Below are 24,742 nucleotides of genomic sequence, written 5' to 3'. Positions count from 1 at the left end.
TGTACTGTGGTCTTCGAAAGAAATTTACGTATTTACGACTATTTACATAAAAATCTACGTATATTTATAATTTTTAATGGCCGGTTTTTAGAAATTTCAAACCATGCATAGCCAAGAAGCCGCTGACTGTTGATTTTTTTATTACTTTAGTAGGCAGATAAGCATACATCCCACCTGGTGGTGAGTGGTTGCCGTCGCCCATGGATATCAGCAATGCCAGGGGCAGCCGCTGCCCACCGTTAAGTACTCTCCACAAGCCTCCTTTGAAGAAGGACATGTCATAGCGCTAAACATCGTGGGGGGGAGTTCATTCCAAAGCCGGATAGCGCGTGGTAAAAAAGATCTCTAGAAGCATAGTGTTGATGAAATTGATTTAAGGTAGTTTGGATGAACTCTACTGCGGTAACTGGCGGGTGCTAAAATGAGATGATGGAATCATTTCAAACAATTCCTCAGAGCACTCCCCATGGAACCTCAAGTTACCTCAAACGATAGTTGAAGAAGGACATGTTATGCTTATGAATCATTGAAGAGGAGAAGCTCATTCCGAAGTCGGACGGAAGGAATCAGAAATGGATCTCTGATCACTCTTTTTATAGCAGCTTAATGCATAGTTTAAAGTAGTATGTGTGACCTTTTTTTAAAAGAGTTTCGTTACCAAAGCTTTTCGTTGGAAACTTGAGCGTATGCAAATCCCGCTAATGTTTGCACAATTTGAGTTATATCATCTTAGTATCGTATAATATCATTGCATCATTTGAAAATTTAACATGTTTTTACTGAACAAATACAAATAAACACCTCGTTATTGGCTAGCGCAAGGGCAGGGGGTCATTTAACTACTAACAATAAAATGTAAACAATAAAAACTTACAACAAAACAAACAAGATAGAAATAAACACGTCACTTTTTCGGACATCGGTCTTAAAATGGCGAATGATTAATTTGTCTGTTTTATAACCTAGCTTTTATGGTTATGAAGATGTTTATTTATAACTGGCGGTGATGTGTCTATCTAACCTCTGACATTTGAACATAATTTGAACGATCGGAAGATATCATAAAGTTTTTGTCTCAGACTAAAGAAATGTTGATCGTATTTTGCTGTTTTTTGTTCTAGATTCAGTGGTGGTAAGACGTCTTGTGAGTCCGCGCGGGTAGGCACCACCACCCTGCCTATTCCTGCCGTGAAGCAGTAACGCGTTTCGGTTTGAATGGTAGGGCAGCCGTTGTACCTACTGTTACAACTGACACCTTAAAACTCTTGTCTCAAAATGAGTGGCGCAATTTACGTCGTACCTATCTATGGGCTCCTGTAATGGGGCGTGAGCTCACCCACCCACTTAAGCAATCAATAAATAAAACGCATCAACGAGAAAGCCTCCTTAGTTGCTTGCTATCAGAATATTGTTCAAACAGATCGAATCGCAACATATTATAATGGATTACTTTTAAATTAATACAATACTGTCATTCTTAAAAAGTGTTCCGTAGAATTACTTAGAAAAAAATCTATATTATTTACTAGCTGAACCGGCAGACTTCGTAGTGCCTCAATCAATAAATAAAAGACCTAAGTTTTTGCATAAAATAAACTTAAAACAAACAAAAGGAATCCGTCCGACGGGGACACATCAAAGAGAAAACAAAATTATTATTTTGATTTAATTCCGAGCATTTTCATATTTATCTACCTTTTAAACCTTCTCTGGACTTCCACAAATAATTCAAGACCAAAATTAGCCAAATCGGTCCAGCTGTTCTCGAGTTTTAGCGAGAATAACGAACAGCAATTCATTTTTATATATACTTATATAGATATAGGTATATAGAGATTTTGGACCGGCCAAAAAGCTGACTTCTGATTTTGGTCACAGCCACGCAATAAGATAACATCGAATAGACCGTGGAAAACAACTCGGTAATTGGAAAAACGAACAGAGTAGTGGCCATTAGAAATATTTTGTTAGAAATTGACAAGTATTACGGGCGACGTAACTGGAGCGTGGTGGATTCCTTCACGCAGCCCGCGGTCCAAGAGCCGGTACAAGTTAGAAAATACAAGCGGAAATATTGTTCTTCGATAGTGTATATTTGTATGTATTTAACGGCCGTCTGGTGTAGTGGTAAGTGAGATGGTCACTACACCAGGAGGTCGTGGGTTCGAATGCCGCCAAGGGAAAATATTTGTATTATCATCATCGTCATCATCATCAGCCTTTATCTGCCCACTGCTGGACATAGGCCTTCCCCAATGCTTTCCACATAATGCGGTCCTCCGCCTTCCGCATCCAACGACTTCCCGCCGTGCGCACTAAGTCGTCAGTCCACCTGGTTGGAGGACGCCCCACGCTATTTGTATGATAAATATAAAATGTCTTTTCCAGGATTATTGAGGTATATTAAATATAATCTGGTACTTGTAACACAAGTTCTTTACGAGCTTAACACGGGACCAGTTAACGTGGCGTGATTGTTAGTAAATCTTTTTTTTTTAAATAATTTAATTATTATTGGAAATACTATTTTTAATGAGTTTTTCGATAGTGTATATTGAATATGTATTCATACAATGTTTGTCAGTGATAATCACACGCATCAACACACACTTATACATAACAGACAGAGATAGATAAAGCGTTGGGGCATTCCTGACGCTGACGTGAGTATGCTGGACTGCCGAAGCCACCAACTAAACTACTTCCCTACCTGGAATAGAACCTGGGAGAGGTAGAAGAAGTAACCATGGTCAACACTTTAACCTACAGCTATCTGACCGATGAAGTCGTATTCCTGAATAGGAAACAACCTGCCGGGTCTGGTTTGCGACGCAACTTCGACTTCAAAGTAAGTCCTCCTTCTGTTCCGAGAATTATTTGTGGACTCTGATGATAACACGAGCCATATTCATTTTCTACATTAAATTTTTTTATTATTTAAAACTAAAAATTCGTTCCAAGTAAGATTTATTTGTTTATACTATATACTTCATACTTTATGTGGATGAATTAAAAACGCTATCGCTCAAAGCTTGTACCGCGGGTTTGTCGCCAAGTGTGGCTATAAAGTTAACTTGAATGTATGCAAGAGAATACGCATTCATTTCCATTTGTCCTATATTATTTTTTTCTCTGCTTTTCTCGAAGAACTCTTGTTGATGTTGAATTAATAGAAACATGTTGATATTGTTTCTATTTTAAGCACTGTATTAAAGTTAGTTACTACATTACAAGACATTATTATAATAGCAATGTACATTTTGATGACGTCATGGGTTAAAGGATAAGATGCTATGTGTTTTCGTATCAAATGAAGCGACTATGCCTAAGTTAAAATCTCGCAGGCAGCTAAAACTTTGTGCAAATAAGTATTTTACATCTTTTCACGTTCGAATCACAGGATACCATAGGAACCCAATCCGCAAAAAATATGAATTTGTGTAACTACTAGTAGGAGTTTTTATTTTTTATTGCTTAGTTGGGTGGACGAGCTCACAGCCCACCTGGTGTTAAGTGGTTACTGGAGCCCATAGACATCTACAACGTAAATTCGCCACCCACCTTGAGATATAAGTTTTAAGGTCTCAGTATAGTTACAACGGCTGCCCCACCCTTCAAACCGAAATGCATTACTGCTTCACGGTAGAAATGGGCGGGTTGTGGTACCTACCCGTGCGGACTCACAAGACGTCCTACTACCAGTTAAAAAGTTAATGTGAGGTCACCCATAAAGATACCACCATCCTGGGCATTTCTACCGTAAAGCAGTCAAGCGTTCTGGTTTAATGGGTGGGAGAGCTATTTACATATAATATACCATTTGATACTTCGAAACAACCCTCAGCTCCATCGTATGGAGAAAACCACGGCTTATTTAAATTACATTCACACAATAAGTTTTAAGTTGAACACTAACTGTACATTTTAAAGTTATTTGTGAGACTTAGAGGAATCTTTTATTTTTCCTACGTGTGTAGGTGAGCTCACGGGGCTCAAGCCGGAGTGTTACTAACACTGACCCTAGCAAGAGCAGTGCTTCGCAGAATCTACCACCGGATCGGAAACGCGACCCACTGAGAAGATCTGGCGAGAAACTCAGTGGGCTGTGTCTATGGGTTAATTCGCTCGTCGAGCCCATCGTCGCAAGCGACGGATTCGACGAAGACGGTGATCGGTGCTTGTGGTGCCTAAAAGCACCGTTAATGGATCAAGAATCTTCTCGGGCTAGAATTAATCCATAGAGATAGAAAACCATAGAGCTGAATCTGTAAAAGTGCAAATAAATTCATTATGATCCCAAAATTACAGTAAGCCGACCGCGTTCGCACTGTTAATAAAAATGTTTGTAAATAAATAGTAACTACAATGCTCTGGGGCAAACTAAAACAAAAAACAAATCTAATTCTAAAGAGATAAGAATGCGAATCCCTCCACCTTAGCGCGAGTGTTCCCATTGCGGCCGTTACACTTTGTTTACGATTGGGGAATAAGGACAGATCTCGTCAGGGTGACGACCTCAAAGCTGCTTTTTTTACCGAAACGTTTTGTACATTGAGCGTTAAAAATTATAGGATGTGCTTTATGTCGCAGAAAATATAAACAATGTTTTGTATATATTTCTAGAACTTAATAAGCAAAATTCATGACTCTTAGGTGAAGTATGCAAATAAGTTTTACCTGTAAATATTTCTTAAAAACGACGGTTAGTTAAAATAAAAATATCACACGAACTAAAGTCATTATTTTTTTTTTTATAGAATCCTAATAATGCAGGCGGAGTAAATCAAAGAAAGTCAATAAAAAGTGTTCAGAATACTGATGCACAGGCGTTTTAATTATATGCTAGATAGAGAACACATTATTGCCAGATTACGTCATTGCCCTGTATTATTAATACAATTTTTATGATCACACCTAAAGGAAACAGAAGATCGACTCCAATCAATTTATTTACCAGTATATACATTTTATAATATATTTATTAATTATTATAATATATTTACAAAGTGTCGATGTCTATAAGCAATTAGCCCAAAGTAATAAACAGTATGTATTATTTTATAGTAATAAAGTAACTTAAACTATCAAATAATTAATTCTCAAGACTGAAGTTTTCTTTTAGTTCCAACTCTCTCTCTCTCTCTCTCTCTCTCTCTCTCTTCGATCGTTTCCTCACTGCTGAGGATCGTGACTCCGTCCGATTTCATCAACCAACTATCTCCATTGATCCCGCCTTGCAGCCCGGTGGAGTGCGTCGCTGATAGGTATCCCCAGTTCCTCCGCTATTTAGTTCCAACACAACTTATAAAAAAGAAACAAAAAAAAATGGAACTATGAAACTACATTTTTGATTACAGATCCTCAGCTATGACACTTATGACTTCGATTTCTTTTTTAAATTACGTAAAAAAACCTTATTTCTCAGAAAATATCCTACAAATATAATTGTGAATAGATTGGGCGTATCCAAATTGTTTGTACTCAAAGTTTTCGAATAATACAATTCCATTACGAGACAAAAACTCTCCCCTTATTTCACTTCAGTCTGTATATATTTTCCTTCTATATCATTTATATCTGTATCTTTTTACGAATTGCCTGTAGCATATGCTGTTTTTGTTCCTTGCGTTTTTGGAGAGCTTTTCGTCGGCTTCCGGTTCCATTTTCTTGAGAAAAAGCTGTAGAACAGAAAGTATAGAAACGACATTCTTTTTTGTATATATTTTGTAAATGTGTAAATAGTAGATATGCCGAGTCTATCTGATGTTAGATACTTAAATTAACTTATAGGCAGCGTAAATACCACCACTGATAGACACACAAAGCAATTCTTGTGTTTGCTTGCGTGAGGATAGCATAAAACTGAATTATGATATCACAATTAAAATTACTAATAGTAGGACGTTTACTGGCAGTAGGACATTCTGTAAGTCCTCACGAGTAAGTACCACCACCCTGCCTATTTCTGCCATGGACCAATAATGCGTTTCGGTTTTAAAGTTGGGGCTGCCATTGCTTTATAAAAACGGTGACCTTAGAACTCATTTCTCAAGGTGGGTGGTGGAATTCACGTTGCAGATATCTATGGGCTGCGGTAACCACTTAATACCAGGTGCACCATGATCCAGCTAAGCAATAAAAAATCTGGTCTCGTATATTTTATTGTCATTTTATTATTTCAGACGTTTCAAATACTTTAGTTTCCGTTGTCACACTTTGAGACAAGAGTCACGATAGACAGGATAAGGTTCTACCTAAGTACCTACCCGGATAGGGTCGCAATAAGCCTCATAAAAAGTAATTAAACTAATTTATTATACTTTTTGCTGTGCGGGTTTTATTTTTTACTCAATGAAGTATTTAAATTCTTGTATGATTTAACGTACTAACTTGATTTCTTTCCTAAGGCGATTGAACAAGCTCACAGCCCACATACAGTTAGGTCGTTAGATTAGTTATGTCGCAGCCTATAGATATCAACAATGTAAACGCAGTTACTCACTTTAAGACATGTATTCCAAATCTCAATATAGTACAACGGCTGCCCCACTTTTTTAACTATTACGCATCGTTGTTTGACGGTAGATGTAGGAGGAATGGTGGTACCTAGCCATGTGGGTTCATAAGCCGCCTACCGCTAGTAAGGACACAAATTATAATTTTTGCGGGTTTTTTTTAATTATAAGTCTAGCTGATCCGGCAGTCTTCGTAGTGCCTCAATCGATAAATAAAAGACCTAAACTTTTGTATAAAATAAACTTAAAGCAAACAAAAGGAATCCGTCCGACGGGGGACACATCAAAGGAAAAACAAAATTGTTATTTTTATTTAATTCCGAGCATTTTCATATTTATTTATCTATCTTTTAAACCTTCTCTGATAGACAGCGGCTTGGCTCTGCCCCTGACATTGCTGAAGTCCATGGGCGACGGTAACCACTCACCATCAGGTGGGCCGTATGCTCGACTGCATACAAGGGCAATAAAAAAAAAAAACTTCCACAAACTACGAAACAGGACGTGAGCAAAGTCCAATAAAAAAAAAACAACTTAAACTCTTCGCATTTAATCCTTTACACAAATAAAATACAAGCAATGTGAAAATCCCAATTCCCTCTCGCATCCGCAACCAAAAATTTCAGGATCTCCGGTTGAAACTATTCAAGCGCTTGAATAAGCACCAGCGTTTTACAATATCACCATAAAACTATAAGCTTCACACGATTTCGTCTCCTATGCCGCAGTCCTTAAAAAACAGAACGGCCTGGACTCAACAAAAGTTTTATTGCGCCGCATTAAAGAATTCTATATAGAGTTAGTGTCATGTGAACGTTGAAAATTCTTTCCCAGAACTTTACCGGTTCACATTTTCATTATTTTAGTTATTTTTGTTGCAGTTAACGGTAGGCAGCGACTTGGCTCTGCTGTCATTGCTAACGTCCCTGAGCGACGGTGACCACTCACCATCGGGTGGGCCGTATGCTCGTCTGCTTACAAGAGCAATAAAAAAAGTGAAGTATGATCTTTATTTGCTGTGACTAAAAGTGGATATATAATTGAATTGAATATGAATTTTTCTAATGAAATACGTACTTAACAAATGTTCACGATTGATTTCCACGGTGAAGGAAAATAACATCGTGTAATGAAAATCAAACCTGCAAAAATATAATTTGCGTAATTACTGGTGGTAGGACCTCTTGTGAGTCCGCACGAGTAGGTACCACCCTGCCTATTTCAGCCGTGAAGCAGTAATGCGTTTCAGTTTGAAAGGCGAGGCAGCCGTCGTAACTATACTGAGACCTTAGAACTCATATCTCAATGTGGGTGGCCCATTTACGTTGTAGATATCTATGGGCTCCAGTAACTATTTAACACCAGGTGGCTGTGAGCTCTTCCACCCATCTACGTCTTGAAGTTGGTGAGGAAAATTCTGAAAGACGTATAGAGATAAAGATGTATAGAGATATTTTTTCCACTTCTTTTTCCACTTTTTCCTTCTTTTATTTCTTTCTACGCTTATAGAAGAACACAAGAGTCCTAAACAGCAGTCGACTATCTTGGTGCAAAAGAAAATTGTCCCCTCAAAATGTATGGTACTGATAAGTTGACAGGGAAAATAGGTACAATAAAAACTCTGGATCTATTTATGACTTTCATGAGCTCCGTAAAAAAGTGTAGTAGTTATCCAATCATTTACTGCAAGTTTTATTTCACGCACAAAAGTAAAAGTCTTACGCACTGTCTCGTGGCTTTTGGTTGTGTAATGCTTTGTCGCGAATGGGTCAGTTTTTGGGCTCGTTTCTCAAGAATGTAGAGCTAAATGTAAAGCTGAAAGTAGAGCAGGTTAATGTAGAGCTATTGATGTTAAAATTCTTAATTCTTCTTCAATTTTAATTGATAGTGTTTTAATTTAGTTTCTTGCGATATTAATTAAGTTTAGTCGTTTGCATAATGGTTTTTGATGATTTAGGTGCTACTAATTTTGTACTCGATTAAACGTGAGTGACAGCCTTATGGTGGTGTCTATGGGCTCACATTCTTAACATTCACACAAACATTTTCTAAAAGCTTTTTTCGTGTGGTGTTATCATCAGATCGGGACCTTCGCCAATTTACGTTAATAACAATGGAAACAATATGTATTAAAAGTTTACAACTCAGAACTGCGAAGGTGTAATTTTTTTAGAAGAACATATTTTTAGTTTTTATCCAAAAAAATATGATATAATCATATCATATTTTCATATTTTATTTTTGATATAATCATATTTTTCTAAAAAAAATTCAACAATCTCTTTGAGATGATTTTCCATAAAAATCCCTCTTATCTCTTCAACGCCCAACCATAAACTCGAAATTCAAATAATTAATCACTCGATTCTTAAAGTTCGTGATTAAAACAACGACGAAGATTAAAACAGCGGACGTGATTAAAACAATTCACTATACAAACTCAGCCCACAGCCCCACATCTGTCACTCGCTGACGCAAGACCGTAAATGCCAGGTCCGACCGGTTGTCGGTGGTCCACGGAAAAGTTGCCTTCATACTGGTTTAGATTACTTCCAGGTTGCAACCGCGAGAGATCGAACAGTGAACGTTTCAATATTCAATTCGTGGTTTCTTCATTTTTGAATTTCAATGCGTTTTCAAAACAGCAATGTAAAACTAAAATTATCAATACGAACGTTGATTTGAAAAGAAATGTATACACAAATCAATCTCTGTATTGATTTGTATATACGTTTCTTTTCATACCAGCTTAGTTTGTTTTGGCTGCTTTTCTTAAGATACTATAATAAGAACCCAATAAAATTTGTGTTGAAAGAAATTATTTTGACTTTGAAATTTAAATTTATCGGCTATTGATAAAAATAGGAATATGATATTGTCATTCAGCTATCGTGGTAATAATCTCCCTTATTTCGGTAAGCTAACGCCTAATTTTGAATCCTCTAGTTCGTACTGTAAGTACTAGGGTTAGGGGATGTTGTTGGGACGGGATATTGTTGTTATTTCGTGTCATGCAAAAGTTCTTTACCGAGGTGAAGAGTAGAACAATAGTGGACGCATGATTAGTAAGACTTCTCTTAGATTAGGTTAACAGGTGAGTAGTTAAGTAAGTTATGGGAAAAGACGCTTAAAATCAGTTGAGACTTGATCTAGTCTATCCGTCAGCTGAAAAAAATGTAACAAATATTACGAATCGCTTTTAAAATGTATTTAACACTAAGCGACAACATCAAGGCTACGAATATAACACATCCTAGAATATTACTCATATGCCATAAATCAAATCTCAATAGACTGGTTTATTTTCGGTCTAAATTATCAATTTCGGTTGAAGCTGGTAGTCTCCCACGTGGTATCAAATCTCGACCAGTTTCCATCTCATTGCCGCCTTCACAATACTCATTCTTAATTGAAATTGTTGAAATAAATTTAATGCGCAATTGGATTTGAAAATATTTTGTTATAAACGTAATTTTTTTAGAAAAAGTGTGTTATTATTTAATTTAGTTTCTACTAATCATACACCTGATATTAATTACTTTTACTATTGAATCACGTATTTTTTGTTGTCATTCAATTATTTTTGATCTCTCGAATACCTTCCGATTTTGCAGCTTTTGTAGTCATGGAGACCTAGACTTCACAGAAAAAAAAAAACCTGATTTAACCGAGAAAGTTATTTTAATTAAGAATTTGTTATTAGACCAAAATTATGGGGTTAAAATATATTGGGATGGTCGAGGTAATTCGTTAGCCAATATTGTTGCAACAGATCAGTTTAAGAGAAGTCAGTTACAGCAGCTAGAGCATGCCCTTGATGAATGAATAGCCGGCCATAGTAATACTAACCTCGGGAGCTTCTAATAACACACATATTTTAATATACTCAATAGACAACATCATCTACAACGTAAATGCGCTACCCACCTTGAAATATAAGTTCTAAGATTTTAACTATAGTTACAACGGCTACCCCACCCTTCAAACCGAAACGCATCACTGCTTCACGGCAGAAATAGGCAGGGCGGTGGTACCTACCCGCGCGGACTCACAAGAGGTCCCACTACCAGTAATTACGCAGATTATAATTTTGCAGGTTTGATTTTTATTACACGATGTTATTCCTTCACTGTGAAAGTCAATCGTGAATATTTGTTAAGTACGTATTTCATTAGAAAAATTGGTACACGCCTGAGATTCGAACACCGGAACACGTATGCACTAGACATTTTATCCTTTAGGCCACGACGACTTTAATGTAAGTTCATCAGAAATATACCCATTATAATAGAATTGAGCGTGTGTCTGGTTTTTTAGAATATTAGCTTATGGCATAACCAAAGATTGAAACTTTCAGTATCACGGAAAAATGCGAATAATTAATAAAAAAAATTTATCGTCTAGTTTTATATAAAGTTACCGTCTTAAGGATTAAAATACGAAAAGATATTATTACCGTGTAATTGTTTTTACATTATCCACGCAGTAAATCGGCGTACAAAGCCTTTATAGAGACTTCGAATCGATTCGCGATTGTTTCCAGAATACAGTTGGAGCATCATAAATGATTACCACGGATTTACAGGTGACTAGATGTGAAACCCGTATTAAATTTGTTAATAGTGAAATTCTTGTCCGCGGTTTTTGCGAGCGGCAGACATAGTTACGCTATTTTCACACCTAAAATCCTTATTTTATTATTTTCATTACTTATTTAAACTGTAGTTTTAAGTAAATATAATGTCATTTTAGGCTTTTTGACTTTTGACGCTAAAATAAAAATTTTGCTTGTAAATGATTATAATAATAAAATACAAATCATAGAACCAAAAACGGAAGACGTTAAAGTAAAATCAAGAGAAGAAAAAGGAAAAATCCCTACCCATGGCATAGTGTGTGGAGATATAATCCACCCAGAGTTGAGTTAGGCAGGCGGCAGGTCGTAAACATTATGCCAAATCCCTATGCTGCATAATAGGAGGATGAGCTACGATCCCACGTGATGTGGGATAAGGGTAATAATAAGATGAATAAACTATATATTTTTAAGTTTCTGTCACACAAAATTAAATAGGCCATTGCAATTGACGCTAACAGACAAAAATTAACACAAAAAGATGCACGTAAAAAAAATGCGTGCAAAAATATCCACATCACAATACAAAAAGCCATGTTATTCAGATATTTATAATAAAACTAGCTGTACCCGTCCGCTTCGCTGGGCCTTTAAAATTTACATAATTATTTCTCACCCCCACAAAGATTCTCATCATTAACGCCCCGCAACTGGTGTAAGGAGTCCGACACTCATATAAATATTATCTTATCTATTAAGTACATGTATTTTCTACATGGATACCAAGTTTCAAGTCAATCGGATGCATGGTTCAGTAGTTATAACGGAACATCCGTAAAAACCACTGTAGATTTATATATTAGTATAGATATCTCTTTCTACTATTAGAATTTTAGACTGAAGGTAAACTTCATAAACATTTTAATCACCACACCGATGCGTTTTCAAATTCACTTCATTAAATCGTTTATAAAATCGTTTAGGTAAAAATATCGTAAAAAACAAACTTTATGCTTACAAGTATGTTTTTGTTTCAAGCGAATTTGAACCTTATTATAACCATGCAATAGCGTTTGTTCAGTTGTCGCGAATGCTTAGAAGAATTACACTCGTGAATATCTGAATACGCGTGACGGAGCATTTTATGAATATGAAGTGAAGCAGTTTTACTTTTCAGTTCCGTATGATGCATACATTAGATTTCAGCTAACTGTTTTCATTATTATTTTCTCAATTGATAATAAAGTTTTTTGATATAGTAATAACTCTATCAGCACGTTTATAATCTATTATTGCCTAGATAGAGACTTCTTTTGTTCTGTATATGCATATGTCATGTGATTTATGCTGTACATATTGTGTTTTATTAAAACTATGTATTGATTGCTTATCTACCAACGTAAATTAAATTGTAAGCATCTGCCACACTTTTTTGTTTAGGATGCTCCATAAAAAATTATAGTCGTGGCTTTAGGTACATTAAAAATAATGCGATGTTTAATTGTACGTAAATGATAATTTGGTTTTACGTTCAGCTGAAACAATGAATTCTACAGTTAACCACAGTGCATTTTGAAACAGTAAGTGTAGTTTTTTTAGTTTAAAAATGCTCTAATTTCCAGCACACAAGATACCCTGCAGAATTTATACAAGAAGTTAAATCTTTTTTTTTATTGTAGTAACGAGCTCACTGCACACCTAGTGCTAAGTGATTACCGAAGCTCTTAGATAACTTCTTAGATAACGTAAATTGCGTCACCCACCTTGAGATATGAGTTCTAAGGCCTCAGTATAGTTACAACGGCTGCCCCGCCCTTCAAACCGAAACGCATTACTGCTTCACGGCAGAAATAAGCAGGGTGGTGGTACCTACCCGCGCGAACTCACAAAAGGTCCTACCACCAGTAACATTGAAACTACTGGATTTGTATACGCGAGGGGTGTAAGTTGGTGCACTTTTGGCATTGAGTTTATTGTTTCCCATTACGATTCCAATCTGGTTTGCAGTGCGTAAACCAGTAGTCGCTAATAAAAATCAAAGTTTTTTTTTTTATTGCTTAGATGTGTAGACGAGCTCACGGCCCACCTGATGTAAAGTGGTTACCGGAGCCCATACAAGTCTACAATGTAAATGCCGCCACCCAAGTTGAGACATGAGTAAGATCTCACTTTTAACATTACAACGGCTGTGCCACCCTTCAAACCGAAACGCATTTCTGCTTCACGGCAGAAATAGACGGGGCGGTGGTACCTACCCGTGCGGTCTCACAAGAGGTCCTACCACCAGTAAAAGTACTGGGGAGGCACTAGTATTAATTAAACAGCGACCATTAAAATCCTATAAAAAACTTTTAAGCCGCTCCAGGTAGCATGGATGAGCTCTACTCCGGTGGCGGGCGGTGCGATAAGCACGCTGCTTATTTTGAATCTGGACCACTGATACACAAACTACTGTGTATTCAAGTAACAAGATCGGAAGTGCGAGATACGGTTATCTTCACGCGTAGCTGCTACGACGGTGAGCGAGGACTCGGGAATTTAATAATATGCTAATTTCATTACCATCCGAGCATATTTTATACCGATTTCGAAAAAAAGGGGGTTCTAATTTCGATTGCGATTCCTTTTTTTTTTCTTCTTTTATTGCCCTTGTAGGCAGACAAGCACACGGCCCACCTGATGATGGGTGGTGTTACAGTCGCCAGTGGACTTCAGCAAAGCCAGGGGCAGAACCAAGCCGCTGCATACCGCTTAATTTGTTACAATATGCTTACATGGTTAATGTCTACACGTTTAAGGTATGAGGGAAAGTAGGCAGAATCTAACCCTGGACTTCCACAGCACTATCTGCTGCGAATAGAGATGCAGGATGCTGGTACCTATTCAACTGGATAGCATTAATACTAGTAAATCTTACTGGTTGTAGGACCTCTCGTGAGTTCGCGCGGGTAGGTAGCACCATCCCGCCTATTTCTGCCGTGAGGCAGTAATGCGTTTCGGTTTGAAGGGTGGGGCAGCCGTTGTAACTATACTTGAGACCTTAGAACTTATATCTCAAGGTGGGTGGTGCATTTACGTTGTAGATGTCTATGGGCTCCAGTAACCACTTAACACCAGGTGGGCTGTGAGCTCGTCCAACCATCTAAGCAATAAAAATAAAAAATAAAATTTTCGTGTATGATTACTTGTTTTTTGTTCGCAGCTCCTCTGAAATTATCAAACATTACAACAAGCTCTTTCTATAAAATATAAATACCCTTACAATTATGAACCGACTGTGTGAAGTATACCAAACACAAGCTTTTAGTTAGTTGGTTGAGGTCAATGGACCAGCTTACGGTCTCTGAAAAGCTCGTTTTGTGGAGCCCTTGAGCCTGTCGAGACCTTTACCCTCAACGATATTTTTGGCTTCCGATTTTGAATGTCACCTTATTTGGAATTTACTTTACCTTACAAATTGATTTCTTTTAAAGCTTCCATGTATGAGGATGTGATAGGCAGTAAAGAGGGGCACTAACAAAAAGCGTCATATAAGACTTTATAGCATAACAGTTAATTTCAAATTATATTTTATTTAATTACTAAAAGGTAAGTAATTAAGTAAGGTGAAATTTAGTAAAATGTCTAATTAACATTTCTATACTACCATATGATATTCAGTTAATGTAAGTATAATTTGACATAGATGCCAATAAATTATTTATATCACAATATTTCGATCATGGATCTACCTTCAGTCGCGCTTCGAGCTGACGCGTATCTTTTTGCTAGTATTTTTACCGTTAACTTATCTCCGAAAGGAATTAAACAGTATTTCATAGTAAAGAAATTTATCTCTCTCTGAATGTCATGATATGAGAGTTAAATCAATCATTCATTAGATTAAAAATGAATCTGACAACCATATTAATGATCATCAATTTTAATGAAAGATTTGCAAATAAATGTTGCGTGTAAATAAATATTACTGTGCTTATTAAGCAATAAAATTATAAAATAATTTATGTATATTATATTTATAATTATGAACTAGTGATGTACTAAATGCGTTCAATAAATACTATTTAAATATGTGTCCATTGTATCCTTGGAATAGAATTTAATGCTTTACTTTAATTGGTCAGTTGGTATCCCTAAGGTTTCACGAGTTCTCTATTTGAATATTTGTTTTAATATTGCCCTTCTAGGCAGACGAGCATACGGCCCACCTGATGGTGGGTGGTTACCGTTGCCCTTGGACTTCAATAATGCCAGGGGCTTCAATAAAGCCCACTGTGGGTGAACATAGTAACTACAGCTAGTATGGATCCAGTGGCGGGAGGTGCGATGGTAAAAACGAGATGATGGTATCATCTCAAACAATTCCTCAGAGAACTTCCCATGGAACATACCGTACAAAATACAGAGGGAACCGAAGTCCCTCCGCAGACCCACAGGTTGCAAACGATCCGTGAGAACCTAGTCCGTGAGAATCTAGTCACAAAATAATTTATCCTTGTTACTAGACAGCGTATTGAAAACATAATTAATCATTGAAATTTCACCCTCACATCTTTAGGTTCGATTTTATTGAATCGTTTCGATATCGTATCGTGTGGTATAAAAGCATTACATTTCCAGTTACAAGTATTAAGTAGAGGCTTTTTATGACAGCTCAGTGTGAATGAGAGTGAACGTGCCTTTTGTATTGGAAGTCATTTAAAAATTCCTCAGCCAAGGACAGGAGCGTGAGGGATTTGTTTAAGAAATCGTTTGTGTGAAACCGTTTTTTAAGAATAATTATCAAGGAGGCTTATAAATTATTTATATAGATATATCTTACAATATTTTCGAACAGGAGATATGTATGTGATATGTAATTAAATGTATGTGATATTCGAATTAGATAGTCTTTAATTTAAAAATTCGCGCCTCTTTTACATAATAGGCATAACTGTAGTATTAACCCGTGCGCGCCTGTCTACCACCTGTCTACAATGCATAATGCGCTACTTTGGCCACGTTGACTGCAGAGGTGTAGACAACTTGGAACGTCTGATGGTCACTGGAAAAGTAGAAGGAAAACGTCCTAGAGGCCGGAGCCCCAAACGTTGGTCCGACCAGATCTCCGAGCAAACCAGCGGACCACTTAGCGCTGCACTACACCAGGCAACTGACCAGAACCGATGGAGGCTGGCAGTCGCCAAGTTGAAACGGAGTCACGATGCTCAGTAATGAGGGAGCGATGGAGAAGAGAACCCGTGCGGTATAATAACGGCCCGGCAAATTTCCCTGCATTCCAGATAGCTTCTCGTATATTCTAGAGTATGTCAATATTGTTTTAAACGAACAAGGACACAAAATTCTTCGTAACACTTTTACTATAACACTTTCCTTGTTCTTGCTAAAGTCAAACGACTTTCTATTTGCACTTGCCGATTTGCATTTCGTATACTCAAGAATTTCGATTTTTATATTTTTTAAGGATATTTTTTTTATTCCTCTAGCTGAGTGCATGTACACACAGCCCTTCTAGTGCTAATGATTTAAGAAACGAGGCACGGACATAGCTATCTCACCAACATCCCCCTATAGTTTCATTTTAAAAGAGGGTTGTCATTACTGTAAAAAGGTTAATTTCAGAAGTAACAGTAGGGACCCGCAATGTATTGCCAAAACAGGTGTTTGTTCTCTCTTAAGCGCAGATCTCATGCGTGTCCCGATTTTCAATTGTATTCTATTGCATGCTATGAAAAATCACACTAAAATAATAATGATCGAATATTTATTAATTTGGTCGTATCGTTCTGAGGCAAAGAGAAGTGGTCGTCGTTTTTCTGAGAGAGTTAAAAAGTACTCTGTATTATATGGAGTTAAAATACGTTTTTGCATAAACAACCATTTTATTCCTGTTTATGTTTATTTATCACCCGATTGCTAATAAATTCCCTTACAATTTACTAAGTCAACGCCGAGTACTTTTCGAGAGCTTTATTAAAGTTAATTACAAAGCTTATTAAAAAGCTCCCTTGAAATTGGTGATCGCAGTGATTCTGTCGTAATTGAGTAAAATTGAGGCATAATTTGAAGCTTCCTTAGTCATCAAAAGCGTTAATTTCTCGCATTACAGCATATAATAGAGGCAAGTTTAATTTAAAAGGATTCCGATAAAGCTTCGGGTGTTAACAAAGTTCTGTTGAACTTTGCGAGAATACGAATTTTCTGGAAAATATATTATTCGTCTATTTACATCTTAAGATGGCATGTATAAATTTTGCTTTTACAATTATGCTACGGTTCCTTTTAGCTCGACCTCTCTGCTTTATATCAGCAGCCTATTGGAGGGTTTTTTTTTTATTGCTTAAATGGTTGGACGAGCTCACAGCCCACCTGGTGTTAAGTGGTTACCAGAGCTCATAGACATCTACAATGTAAATGCGCCACCCACCTTGAGATATAAGTTCTAAGGTCTCAGTATAGGTACAACAGCTGCCCCACCCTTCAAACCGAAACGCATTACTGCTTCACAGTAGAAATAGGCAGGGTGGTGGTAACTACCCGTGCGGACTCACAAGAGGTCCTATCACCAGTAATTACGCAAATTAAAATTTTGCGGGTTTGATTTTTATTACACGAAGTTATTCCTTCACCGTGGAAGTCAATTGTGAACATTTGTTGAGTACGTATTTCATTAGAAAAATTGGTACCCGCCTGAGATTCGAACACCAGTGCATCGCTCAACACGAATGCACCGGACGTCTTATCCTTTAGCCCACGATGACTTCTAAAACTGTAAGACTCTTGGAGAGTAAGACTTCAATAAATATACAGGAATCATTGAGAAATTGAAGATGGCGTTTCGTTCGAACACTAACGACTAAAGTTTGACTCAAAACAGTGTGTTTAGTGCGAGTTCTTTAACGTTCTCGATAACGTAAAAGTTAACTCATATTTGTATGGAATGGGATCGTTTGCGTACGTTTGCCGCTAGGGGCGCTGTTACAACTGCATACAAAATTGGGTTAACTTTTACGCTATCGACAACGTTAAGAAACTCGCTCTAAACTCACACACCATTATCAAGCGAGTTCCAGTTGTCTCAATATTCGACTCAATGTACTTAGTAATTCGATGACAATCAGCCTGGCCGAATGCAACCAGTCTTTAGATGAATAACATTCCGTTGGCGCACCTCTGTTACGACATGTCCACAGCTTAATGAAGTGTGTGGTGCTATGTTCACGCCGTGTTTTTGTTTGTTGAGGGTAGACAAAACCCGCGGAGTACGTGTTAGAGAATGCGTTGTGACGCAATAAGTGTATTACGTGACAGATTATGAACTGGAAAGTATACCTATTTAACGCGTTGAACGCCATTGAAAAATCGAGTTAGTTAGCCTTAGGGCCTCGAGAGTCACCCGTAAGCCGCGTGAGGGTTCCAACATAAATTTTTCCTTTAAGACACATATTAACTTATGACTTATGCTTATGCTTAGCCATTTACATGAGAAAAAAGATATTGACCCCACTCATGAATTTCCACACGATTTTCCACACGTCGATGTGGGCGTGTGTGTTGTAAAATCAAGCGAATTTCAACTCTATAAATGGAGATATTAAGGCGATTTTCCTATTTTGTTTTAACAATGCAGTGCTATTGCTTCAGAGTGGGTGCCTACTGGTATGGTATCGCAATGCCCGTTTGTTTGGTAACACGTTTTGTACATGGCTTTAGAGCCATGACGTATTTGTTGAATATTCGCCTATAGATTTGTCCATTTTATTTTTCAATAAAAAAAATTAAAACTATATTCTCCAAAATCTCATTTTGTCCTTGTCATTATTTTGTATGTTTAATAGTTTATATCTATAGATAAATCGAATTATGAATACTTAAAAAATTATACCAAAATGGAAAAATACACCAAACAATGCCAGGCTTTCTTTGTTTGTGCTTTTTTTAATCAATAAATTTTCCGTTCCTAGAACAGTTTTGATATTATTGATTTAAAAAAAAAGGTCTGATTTTATTTTGTATTTTGAATAGAAATGAATATGTAGATATATTTCGCTTCGAAAAAATCGATTTTTATAAATTATAATAATATGTAAAGGTAAATACGAACTAATCGATTGCGTTCGTCTCATTTGTACCATAATTTAATTAAAAATAAATAAGAAGTTTCCAGAACCCACCTTTACCAGACTAGACCAGACCTACGCCAGGAACGTATCTTGAGTAAACAATGAAAACAAACGGAACGTACCTGAAACAAAAATGGCTGATTTAGTTTACGACAGAGAAAACATCAGAAAATTGTTAACAGTGAACTTAAAATAACGAAATCAATTGGAAGCTTCCACTAAAAAACATTTGAACGTACAGCTTCACGTAATCTTCCATAAACATAAGATTAGGCAGCTTAAAGATATACTATGTATGCACGTAAGCCCCTCCCCTTTGGGTACTGATATATGTATTATTTAATAAAGTATTTTTTCTATTCTATCACCTCACAGAACACCAAATACAAACATACTGTTAAAATACTAGGTGGTATAAATCGCTAAAAGTGATATTAACAGATTACTGAAGAGCAAAAAACAAAATTTTCACGAAAGGATCAAGAAACCTAGGTTTTGATTTGTTGAATACCTAATTGTTAAAATAACCATTTAATCATCCACAAGAGTCATCCACAATAAAACTAAATGTCTTCCACTCTACCATTACATTCCGTGGCCTCACCTTGTCTATTTCTTAATAATGTCTTCGTGCACGTCTAGGCCTTACCTAGGTAACTCGTGTCAGGCGAAGGCATTCTCATCCTAAATCTTAAAATTTACATTACACATGACAGCTAAGCCAAGAAACCTAAATAAAAATCCGTAAAATGTCCTTAACAAATACATTAACTGTACAAATATGTAATTCAACTTTAAAAGTTCATGTCAAAATATAAAACTAGCATCGGGTTACTAACATAATCCCAATGAATCAAAGAAAGTAATGAATCATTTTGTTCTCGGAACAAAATTAACATTTCACAGAAAAATATGAGTTCCACATTTACTTTCACTGAGTTTAATGAACTTATGTAGGTCAGTGGGTTGGCGGTGACGTACATGGTCTGTTGTGGTAGGAGAGACAGAGAGGATAGAATACGATGTTGCTATCATTAGAGCAGGACAGTGACAATATGACTATCATTAGAGAAAAATATGTGAGAATAAAACAATATGTGAAAGTAATGTAGCTTTAGAATTAGTTGGGTAAATTTTATTTCCTATAAAAAAATTAGAAGCACCGATCTCTATCATGACTGATTCGGCCTCAAACGTTTGCATCACATCCGCTATTGATTCTGTCACGGTGTGTGATATTGCGAAATGTATGGTACAAATCAAATAATTTTGTATGCGGACTATTATATTTTATGACGGTCATTGAAGGCTAGGTCCGTGCCCGGCATTGTAAGCGTATATGAGCAACCATAATCACTTTCTATGTCTGCCTTCACTGCCAAAAATTATATTACAAGCTACTACGCAAGGCAGTGTTTTAAAAGTATGAAAAACGACCGAAATTTAAAGACTTTTGAATGCTTTAAGAATAATACAATGTGAACGCAACACCCTCTTAACGTATTGTAATAAAGAATGCCTGCCTATTTCGGATCTGCCTGACCACCCTACTTATTTCTACCGTGAAGCAGTAATGCGTTTCGGTTTGAAGGATTGGGTAGCTGTTTTAACTGTACTGAAACCATAGAACTCATATCTCAAGGTGGGTGGCGGCATTTACGCTATAGATGTCTATGGGCACCGGTAACCACTTAACACCAGATGGGCTGTAAGCTCGTCTACACACCTAGGCAATAAAAACAAAAAATAAAAAAAGATTGCAACTTCAAACCGAAATACAGTCTGATTCATGGATGAAATGGGTATGATATATTTATGGCCTTTGTAGAATAACACATTTAAGGTTTATTTGATGGTGAGAAGTTACTGTTACTTATGACCTTCAGTAATGCGAAGGGCATGGACAAGTAGCGGATTATCGCAGAGTACTCCAAGCCTTGCTTAATGAGAGGCATACCATAACGCTCGGGAAATACCATAGAGGGGAGTTTGTTCTAAAGCCTTTTTATAAATAGCAAAGGACATCTCTGGAAACACACGGGTTTCAGATAATAATAAAATTATTTTATTCCGAACTATGTACATGCAATTTAACATTTTTGGATTTATACATTTTATTTCTTATACATCTCTTAATTCGGCGTGCCTCTTGGCATAGGCCTCCTCCAGCTCTCTCTGTTGAGCTCGGTCTTCTGCAACTCTGTTCCAATATGGTCCTAGGGTTAGACGGAAACCGGTTCCAGATAGTATGGAAAAACTCCCCTCCGATGTTGGGAAGTGGGATGGTGAAAATAAAATGGAAGAATTATCTCGAACAATTCCTTAGAGCGCGGTGGTCATGTTAGGGTGTGAGGATTCACCAAAAGCCTTATAGTCAGTATGAATTTAATCTTAGTAGTCTTTCATTCAAGTCATCAGAGTTATAGATAGTACCAGAGTCATTTGCAGTAGGTTTTGATGCCTACTTTAAGTCATGACTGAGTGGAATCAAGCCTATCTGCTTATAAGATCCAAAATAATTATTAGATTTTGGTAGTCTAACTTTATTATTAGGTAAACATAATTAGAAGTGGCTTCGACTACTATAGAGGGATTACGGAGGAGATCTAAGATTCATCATCATCAGCCTGCGGCAGTCCACTGCTGGACATAGGCCTCCCCCAAAGCTCGCCACTGAACCCGATCTTCGGTTCTACGCATCTGATCTGACTTGCTAGAGAAATTTCCATTTATATAAAACAGAACGACTTAAGGAAATTCCATTTAGTAGGAGATTTGTTCTAAGAACTTTGATCAATTAATTATTTTAACAAAATAGTTTAATTTAATTCACTCAAACAACTAGTTGTCATAAATTGATAAATACTAAAGGAAAATTCGTTTAAATTAAATCTGAAATTGATTTCATTTCGATAACTAAGTACCCTCACATAGATATTTCATTTGGAATTAAAAAAAAGTAGGTACACCCAAAACTAAAAAAAACAATAAAATCCAATAAAACTCAAGTTGTCAGAATTTGTACAGTTGCGAACAGATAGCGTGTCCTTAAAGACCAGCCGACCTTGCGAGTGGCTTTCAACATAGTTACCCAACATATCGACCAATACACTGAGAGCTCTACAACCGAGAAATATGTTTTGACATGTGGTTTGATTTAAAATTGATTATTTAATGTCCACGTAATCCAGTATTGTTTGAGCTATCGAATCGTGTTACGTATACCTGGAAAGGGCTTAAGTTGTCGTGGACTATCAATATAGTGGATGTTTTTTTTTTATTTGGCTCGAAGACAGTCTGAATGTTGGCGCCGACTTTAAGGCATGAATCAAATTCTCAATTGCATTAGAAAACAAATTGCTTTACATCTGAAATTGTATCCAAAGAACGTTTACAAATTGAAGACATCTTTTTTTTTATTGCCGTATAGGCAGACGAGCATACGGCCCACCTGATGTTGAGTGGTTACCGTCGCCCATGGACTTCAGCAATGCCAGGGGCAGGGCCAAGCCCCTGCCTACCGTCAAAACTAGTCTAGCAGTCTAGAATGCAAGATTTCGAAAACAAAAGTGTATATTAGCCGCTAATTAATAAAATACATTTTTTTTATTGCTTATGTAGGTGGACGAGCTTAGAGCTCACCTGATGTTAAGTGGTTACTGGAGCCCATAGACATCTATAACGTAAATGCGCCACCCACCTCGAGATATAAGTTCTAAGGTCTCAGTATAATTACAACGGCTACCCCACCCTTCAAACCGAAACACATTACTGCTTCACGGCAGAAATAGGCAAGGTGGTGGTACCTGCCCGTCCGGACTCACACCTACCTACCACCAGTAACTCAGAAGAGGTCCTACCACCAGTATACTAGGTAATAGGCTCACAGTTACCAATCACACAAGTTCTTTGGGTTTCAAAACAAAGTACCATGTTATGGTGGCTATCTGGTGATTGTTAGCTCCTTAAGCAGTTCGGTACAGAAGCCCGATCAATGCAATCACGGAGCCATTTGAAGAAATGTTGCCTCACAAAGCTGACCGTATGATTATTGACGCTGCCATTGTCAATTGGCCGTGACTTGCATAGTTGTATGAGCAATGAATACATATACGAATGTTGCGTAAAAGCCTTAAAATGTATTCAAGTTTAGTAGATCCCGGCCAAGCTTGACTCTACTTTTAAATAATATACATATTTTTCTTGTTATTTCAGAGTTTTAATGGACTCTCAGCTAGAATTAGACTCTATGTGCTGTGCTAAGTCCGCAAGGACCTGTAATACTATTCTGCCTATTTCTAAACTCAGGTAGCTACGTTCATTAGTTAGCTAGGTATAGGCAGCGTGACTCTGGTGACTGATGGTAATAATAATATTTTTTGCGTATCAAGCCTACCGAAGGCGAGATAGAGTCGCACATTTACAACGTAGGTTTCATGAGTGATTCATTGAGTATAAAGTACCACATTTATTATCACGTTAACCTTGAAGGTTTAAAAGTGAAATATTATTTCCGCACTACATAAAATTGTTTGTAGGAAAAACGTTTTTTTAAGAAATTTAACAGGACGTGGTCTCTGTAACATCGATACTTAGAAAAGACTTCAACGCGCTAATGAAGAGCTTCCGAAGTTCACATTTTTATAGTTTTGAGTTTCATTAAATGTTCATAGTTTTTTTACAGTTCTATGCCATGCGATCTATCTATTTATTAGCTTGACGATGTTAATTTAAATCAACAATGCCCATGAGATAGTCTGTAAGGTAAGGAGCTTCTATTGAAACCTAATTCTATATACAGATATAGAAACTAAATACCTTACTTAACCCAAAGTCGAATACTTATCAGAGCTTGAGACACTTTAAGACTTGAGATCGAAATATAAATTCAATTGGCAGAAAGGTGGTTCCTGATCGCGCTTGCTAACAATATGTTCTCTACCACTAAAAATCTGACGGTCACTACCAAATCCCAAAAAAAAGTACTAATTTTTATCAGTAAAAGCTGTAGTTATATTAGTCAAAATATTTGTTGTCATAAACTGCTTTGGTATGATATTTGTACTATATATTATTCAGCCTACGGAATGACTGGTAGTTTTTCGAGTTCGAAGCTCTCATAAGCTTTTTTCCTATTAAATATAACCTCCATATAACCTACCATTATGCCATTTAATTGGGTCAGCCGTCAAGCAGTGCAAATGAGTCCTCGACCTCATATCATATCATATCATATCATATCATATCATATCATATCATATCATATCATATCATATCATATCTCATGTTGGGTGGAGGTAGCCATGTATATTGGTTTAGTAGTAATTGAGCTATTCTATTACTGCGTTCAATCAACGCAAAATATGTTAAGTCAGTGTCGTATAAATATAATGTTAGTATATACAACCTTGCTGATGTGAAAGCGATCACCACGCTGACCTCGTGAACGCTTTGTCAGCGTAATTGTTTTTAATTCCATTGCTTTACATCAACAGACGTGTTCATGGTCTGCTTCACGTTGAGTTGCG

At 36.8% G+C, this 24,742-nt stretch overlaps 1 protein-coding gene across 1 annotated transcript in view; it reads right to left on the bottom strand.

Annotated features, from left to right (window-relative positions):
• Positions 1-24,742, bottom strand: part of Cht7 (chitinase 7) — a 106,085-nt gene that overhangs the window by 62,068 nt on the left and 19,275 nt on the right. The gene's annotated exons all lie outside the window — the stretch shown is intronic.

This window comes from Bombyx mandarina, chromosome 17 (assembly GCF_030267445.1).
Source record: "Bombyx mandarina strain Sakado chromosome 17, ASM3026744v2".
NCBI lineage: Eukaryota > Metazoa > Arthropoda > Insecta > Lepidoptera > Bombycidae > Bombyx > Bombyx mandarina.
The sequence above is the reverse complement of the archived record's forward strand: the minus strand, read 5'-3'. Positions and strand labels throughout refer to the sequence as shown.